We start from the raw sequence: 7,832 nt of genomic DNA on the forward strand, positions 1-7,832 counted from the left end.
TGTACACGTTCAGAAATAAGCCTAACTGTCTCAATATTGCAGAATATATCCAGTGGTAACAGTTCAATGGGAAGACAAAACAATAAACAAGAAATAGCTGATAATTGAATTGAACGTGACCTTAAATTTCAGGTGATGAGAACCAAAGACCAGTTTTATTAGTTCCTCACATACGACAAACCATTAAAGACTTTTAGAAGAACAGAACCAAATTTCATATGAAGAGAATCAAGTTCTTGCCTATTTAAAATCTATGTTAAATACTGGGTGGTTCGTATATTTAAACAATGCGTACTAATTTTATTATAGAAAAAGAAAAACTTTAAATGCAAAAGTAGGGTTTATATTAAATCATCAGAAAATGTTATCTAACACAACAGATGATTTTGCAAAGTTAAAGAAGGACCCGAAGCTGGTGAACTTATAATGGAACACTTTGTTGATTTTATAAGAATTAAATAAACCGTTATTTTCTGATTTAAAAAATATATGGAACGTTGACTTTTGGTTTTCGCGGTATTTAAATGTAAAAATCGAGATTATACAAGATGTCTAAAAAACGTTGAAATATTTTGTGAGATAATTCTAGAAACTAAAATAATAAAAGTTGTTTTTATAACATACTCCATAAATTGTTTTTTAAAAGAGTTAGAACTCTTTAACGGGGGAAATACATACAGGAGCTCCTTGAAAAATCTCTACAACGGTCCACCAGGGAGACTACAGCTCAGCTTGCCTTACTCCAAAAATTCATATTAACCGAGATACAGCGTGTCAAATGTGAAAAAATAAATAATATTTTTATTAATACATCTCTACTAATTCAAACTAATTTCACGAAATTTTGTATTTAAAATTTTCTTGAGATGAGAAATTAAAATTTATCAACGAAATCGGTGTATTTTCTAGAGGGCGTCACAATTGGCTATTTCATATATTTAAGTCACCAAAACTTTTTTGCCTCACGGTGTGCGTTACTTTGAGTTTCAGAATTTTTTTCCCGACCTTTTCTACTTAAAAAAAGTGTACCATGCTAAAATCTCTAAAAACAACCTATCCCGAAAAAATGGCATTTAAAGTTGTAAGTACATAAAATACAAAGGAAACATAAACAGTAGAACAATCAGTTATTAGAAAGAATTTCTTTAAAGCAAACAATTTACTTACAATACAATTACAATTTAATAAATAATTAATTATTATTAACCTTCCTTAAAATGGGTTCTAAAATGACTACCGCCTAGGCACATGCATAATTAACTTTTTGCAAAAATAATTTGTAATCTTTAGAAAATTTCTTCATCACTACTAATTACATTTGTACAATTCTGAATCCTTTGTCATAGATTATATCCATTAACAGATATCGAATAAACTCTTTCTTTCAAGCTTTCCCAAAAAAGAACGCACAGGTGTCATATCTGCGGAGCGCAAGGATCAACCTACTGGAGCGTTATTACTTCTGCCAATCCACCTTTTTGGATATTGTTGATTTAAAATGGCTTTGATATTAACAGGGTTATGAGGAGGAGCTCCGTCGTGCATAATTCATAACTCTTGCCTCAAAGATCAAGGTAAGCTCTACAGAAATTTTAACACCATGTTCTCCAGGAAATTTGAATCATTTTTCTCATTAAGCCGATCAGGTAAAATAACAGGATCAACAGTAAAATATCGAATATTCCATCCTAATCGTTGATTTTAAAATCCTGTTGGTGATGTCGCACCTCGACAACATGTGGATTTATTTCGGCATAGATGCATTCATAACGAATATTTGATATTCCTATCCTACTTGTGGCGTCCTCTAGAAGATACACTGTATAGAACGTTTGTTTAAGAATTTTTTTCTCGGAAATTATTGTGTCGTCTGATTTGCAATTTTATAAGGTTATTGTTGTCTATAATAACGGCAAAATATTTTTCTTTTTAATATTTATTAATCGCGAAACAATGGCTACTTAAAATATACTGCGTGACATAGAAACGAAAACACCTCGTAAAAATGTTTTTATTTCAATAATTTTTGGTATGCATGTTTTTTACGCTAAAATAATACTTCATTAAAAATCGAACAAATTTAATTATTAAAAATTAAAAAAAAATTAATAATTTGTCGGTCGTCCGCGATGTCTTATACATTCCTGCACACGTCTAGGCATGAATCAATGAAATGATTGATGTTGTCTTGCGGGATTTCATACCAAGCTAACTGGACAGCATAAAATAGTGCCACTAGAGATTATGGGGGATGGTGTAAATTATGCAACCTTCTACGTATATCTCGTACATATTCAATTGATGAAAGGTCTAGAGTGCAAAGTGGCAAGGTAGGAAATCGATTGCATTTTATTGAAAGAAGAGCATAGTCATTCTAGCCACATGTGGTTGTGGGTTATCTTACTGGAAAACTGGATTAATAAAAGTTTGCAGATAAGACACAAGATGAGGTTCCAGGATTTCTTGGATGTATCGTTGGGCCGTCATTTTGCCTTTAATGAAGAATAAAGGTGACCTGCTACCATATGCAACAGCACCCCAGATCATTACCTCAACGGTTTGATGGACATGCTTCTGTATTGTAAATTGAGAATCCTGTCTTTCACCCCGTTTTCTTTTTATTCTAGCCCGGCCATGATGCATGTCCAAACAGAAGCAGGATTCGTCATTAAACACGTTATTATCCCATTCCAAATTCCAATATATTCGTTCTCTGCATCACTGCAGTCGATTTTGACGATGATTTAAGGTGAGGACGAACACCAGATAGGGACGGTAGGAAATCAGTCCCAAACTTTTTATTTGTCGATAAATGATTTGAATCCCAATGGACTTTCTATACTCAACAAACCATTGATCTGTCAGCGTCTTCGACGATAAGAACCTATCTCTTAGGGCCATAATAGAAGGCAACTATTTTGGCGTTCTCTAATTCTTCAGGATTATCCAGTATCTCTCCTTCAACTTATTTGCTCTTCATAGAAACAATCCTGATAAAATCTCACTACAGTGTTTGCATTATGGTTCAATATAGTGGCGATTTCCCTAAATGACCGACCAGCCTCTCTTAGACCCACTATTCGACCGATTTCAACCTCACTCAATTGATGGAAATTTCGCAGCATTCTTAGTTTGGGCATATTTGATTAACGTAAAAATACTTTCTAAGCCCACTATACACCAATAAATGATATTTTGCAGTCATATTTTTGATATTTTATTGTGATTTTTATAATAAAAGAAAACCTAAAATTCTTGATAACTCGTAAATAGATTGATAAATATGGCTAAAAACTTAATCGTTTTTTGAGTTTCCATATGTAAATAGACATACCAAAAATTATTTAAATAGAATCATTTTTACGGGGTGTTCTCTTTTTGATGTCGCGAGATATATTTATATATATTAAAAATCTACGGTACACTGTAGAGGTCGGTAAAATCATCTGTAATAGAAGTCCAAAAAAGTTTTGTTAATTTATAGAAATACATTTTGCATGAACCTAAAAAGTTATGGAAATTACAAAAAAGGTAATGTTTTCTTTAAAAATTATTATTAATATTTTTTTGTAGCGTTAAAGAAGAAATATTCGAGAGGTTCATGCAAAGATCAATAAGTTAAGAAACATTTTCTCAAAATTGGAGCGAGACCGGTCGAGTAGTTTTTGCGTTATCGTGTACCGGGTGACGAATTCCGAATTTCGCGAAAAACGCCATTAAAGTTTTAGAGAAAAAATGCCAAATATACGCGTTCAAACTTTCATTGGCGTTCTACGAATAGCCTCCTAAACCCCATTTAAACAGATCTCTTTTGACAAGTCGGCATATACCTGCAAAATTTTAATTTGCACATCTTGTTGAAGAGGAAGTGGGTGGTTGTGCTCTTCTAATTCCAGCGTCTCCACTACCTGTATGCTTCGGCCGACCGAAGGCCATCGTACTTTTAACAAGAAATAATACAAAAAGAAATCCGAAATAAGTTTCGCAGTTTTCCTTGAATATTTTAGAGGTGTTTCCCTATTATTTTAAGGGAAAAAATGCTCCAAATTTTGTTTCTATATGTATTTCTCCTATTAACGGGTGGACCGTGAATACGGCTTGTTTCCAATACAATTTGTAAAAAGGTTAAAATAAAAATCGTGAAATTCAGTATACTTTGATAAGTTCGAGCGGGGAAACTTCTTTTGTGTTAATAATTGCAGATTTTAGTGAAAAACGTTTGCTTATTTCATTTCGTTAGGATATACCATTCTTAAGAAAAATAAGTTTTTATAAACCGGTGCACGATTACGTAGACATCGAAATGCATCTTAATAAATATAGTAGGCATCTTGGTAATAGATACATTTTTTTATTAGCTAGCAATAATAAGACTAATATTATTAAGGATTTATTATTTACTCACAACAAATGTTGAAAATGGCCTTCGTTCATCTCGGTGGATCCTCTAATTCTTGTCTCTATAGATTTCGATGTCCATGTAATCGTGCATCGGTTTATAAATACTTATTTTTCTGGAAAAAGACCTGTCCTAACGTGGTGAAATAGGTGATTCTATTTTATTCAAAAATATTTCTGTTTCAGTAATTTGGTTTCAAAAATTAAGAAATGCCACAAACAAAAAATGAGGGTAACATTACGTAGGAGAGTCCCTGCGTGTGTCGCGCTTGACTAAAATCTAAAATTATTAGCAAAAAAATTCCCATTCAAACTTAGTACAGTATAGCGAATTTAATAATTTTAGCGTATACCGTTTTGGAAATAATGCGAAAAAACCATCTTGAGGCTTTCCCCTTTGAGAGGTGCTCGTCCTTTTAAGAAGCAATTTTTGGGGTATGTTAGTAGGAACCGTTCTTATTACTTTAATCCGTACAATCACCTCCCAAAATATTTCAACATTATTTCCGGACACCCTGTGTTGTTCTTCAAAATCGCAATTGCCAGGAATAAACAAATGGACCGAATGCCAATAATAATTACTATTTCTTCGACTGTCATATTTTCATCATTCCATCCATAAAATAAAAAAATAAAAAGTAAAAAAGCGAACCTAGGAGGAACTGGCATGTGGGGCTGAATGCACTGACACTCCACCTGCGCTTGAGCAATATTAAGGATGTTTTTGCATTACAGAAAAATTATTTCTTACTTTTCTTCTTCTACATAACCCATTTTACGAATGTAATGAAGAAAATGAATCAGTGAAATAAATAACAATTACTAATGACGCTCGTTCCATTTGTTTATTTAGGGCAACTGTAATTTGGAATAACAATATAATCCCAATTTTTAAATGTAAATATCGCGAAAACGGCTAAACCAAATGTCAACATGTTGTATATTTTTGAAATCGGAAAATTAAAGCCAATTCAATTTCTATAAAATATACAGGATGTTCTAATATAAATTTAACAGCTCTGGATCCTTTTTTAACTTTACAGTATTCGTGTGTTATGTTACGTAAAATTTTTTGACGATTTAAGATAAACCCTACAACTTTTGTATTGAAAGCTCACCTTTTTTTACATTAAAAGTAATAAGCGCAGTCTAAATATACGGACCAACTCTGTACATAGAAAAGTAGCAGGATTGCGAGCATGCAAAAACTCATGTAAAAAAATAAAACTAAAGTCCTACCAGAACCAGCCCAGAAGTTAACTGCCTGTGAAAAGGTGTTTGCTTATACCGAACGCGTTTTAGTAAATTCTATTTGCCCACCTGTGTAACTTGCATCAGCGACTTGTAGGGCAGTCAAAAGACTATAGTTTCCTATACAAAGTCTACAATTTTCATTAATATCGAATTAAAGAGTCTGAAAAAAGACAGGGGCGTACTGGGGCCAGACCGAAAGTTGCCTTTTGTTATTAAGAAATATTGTTTGATATAGAACATATTTTAAAAATTTTAACTGCTAAGCTATGTAATTTGTATTAGAATCTTTTTTACAAAACCTAAAATTTTCGCTAACATTAGAGCGAATTCAGTTTAGACTTACTGGGAACTCAAATCTCCATACTTTTCTGTATAACATTAACAATTTTCGTTAAAATTGAAGTAGACGATGTCGCATCATAGCAATACCAAAAAATATATTTTTTTAATATTATTTACTAACTAATGGAATTTTAATTTGAAAAAATTTAAATTATCCATCCAGAACTTTCATAAATGATTTGTAAAATAACGAAAAGGTCACAGTTTTCTTCAGAATACCTGAAATGCTCTAGAAAATTAAGACAAAAACAGAGTCGCACTAGAGGCAAGCAGAATATGTAATTTTTTTTTGCTATGAAATGCGGTGGAGATAGAGTTCTAAAATTTCTACCTTTTAATTCTATCTTAATCTATGGAATTCGCAAATTGAAGAGAAAACAAAAGCCCATGATGTTGAATCATGAATTCTCATAAAAATGAGGGTAAACGCTGTGTCGTAGCAAAACTGAAACCGAAAAAAATCTATTTCTTCATCTAAGAAACTTGCCTCGGTCAGTTGTAGAAAAACGACGAACAGTTTTCTTGGTAAGTCACGAAAGTTTAATCAGATTTTAGACAAAGAAACAGAAATACTATGGAGACAAGCGCAAAATTTACTTATAATAATGGGAAATACGGTCGAGTTTGGAGGTCATCGTTAAGAGTTGTTTTTCACTTATTAAAATTGCGATTTTTACACATTTTAAAGCTAATTTTAATAATAAGTCATGAGGGTAATTTAATGAACAAAAAAAAATAGAGGAGAAAAAAGTTACTTTGAAAGCTTACGTCAAATCGAAAGCTTTTCTGCATATTATTTGACATTATGTGTGGTTTAAACCTTTTTTCACTTAACTGATAGAGCAGAATTGGAAGTATGTGGGAACTCAAAAAAAAACCTCAAAGATGCATAAATTATAGAAAACATACAATAGTTCACTTAAAAACTTGCCACCTCAATAAATTCAGAATTAAAATAGATACTGAAATGCGGTTTGTAGAGATCTTAAAGGTTGTGAACGAGAACAGTTTTTGCAGCAACAGTGTTAATATGACCTACACCCCTTCACACTAGCTACTACTACTTTAGAATTTTAAATTACACCTTCCTCGACATATACTTCGTATGAAAAGGCATTTAAGATGCATTATTCTAAAGTAAATAATTTAAAAATTGATAAAAATGTTTTTTAGACATTTGTAAATAACTGACTGCAACTTTCTAATTCAATTTTTTAATATCAAACTCAATATTTTGTTGACAAAAAAAAGAAATATTCTTCAAAAAATTACAAATTTAAAAATTAATGTAAAAATGTCCAAATACCCCTCATTATTTTCTAAATCGAAATACAACTTTTTTCGACAGGTTCTCGGTCTCGATTGGCAGTTTTTCTTGTAGTCTTTCGTCATTCTGCAGTTATTTGATTTTTTAAATCATTAATATTCCGAGGAACCGCTTTGTAAACTACAATTTTAAAACACTCTCAAAGCAAAAAACCAAGCAGCTTTAAGTCAGGGAATCTTGCCAACCATTCTATTGCATAGCTCCTGTCAATCCACCACCAGTTTATGATTTTTTGTAATTTTGTGCACTGAACCTAATTAAATTCCGGTTTCATGGGACATTTTTCTCAGTAGTGCAGTCGGCTCGGTTATAAAGTGTCCTAACACTTCGGTCTAAGTAGCTTCCTCTAACACCTTGTGACTACCTCGTTTTGCATTCCAAGGCTTGTCTCTTGTTGAATACCACCTTAGTTTACCTAGGGGATTCTTTGTTCGCACCATAAATTAATACAATTTTGACTCTTTTTTTTCTTTGGAATAAACAATTTTTGATAAATTAACACTTTAATAAT

Source organism: Euwallacea fornicatus, chromosome 6, assembly GCF_040115645.1.
Source record: "Euwallacea fornicatus isolate EFF26 chromosome 6, ASM4011564v1, whole genome shotgun sequence".
In the NCBI taxonomy this organism is placed as follows: Eukaryota; Metazoa; Arthropoda; class Insecta; order Coleoptera; family Curculionidae; genus Euwallacea; species Euwallacea fornicatus.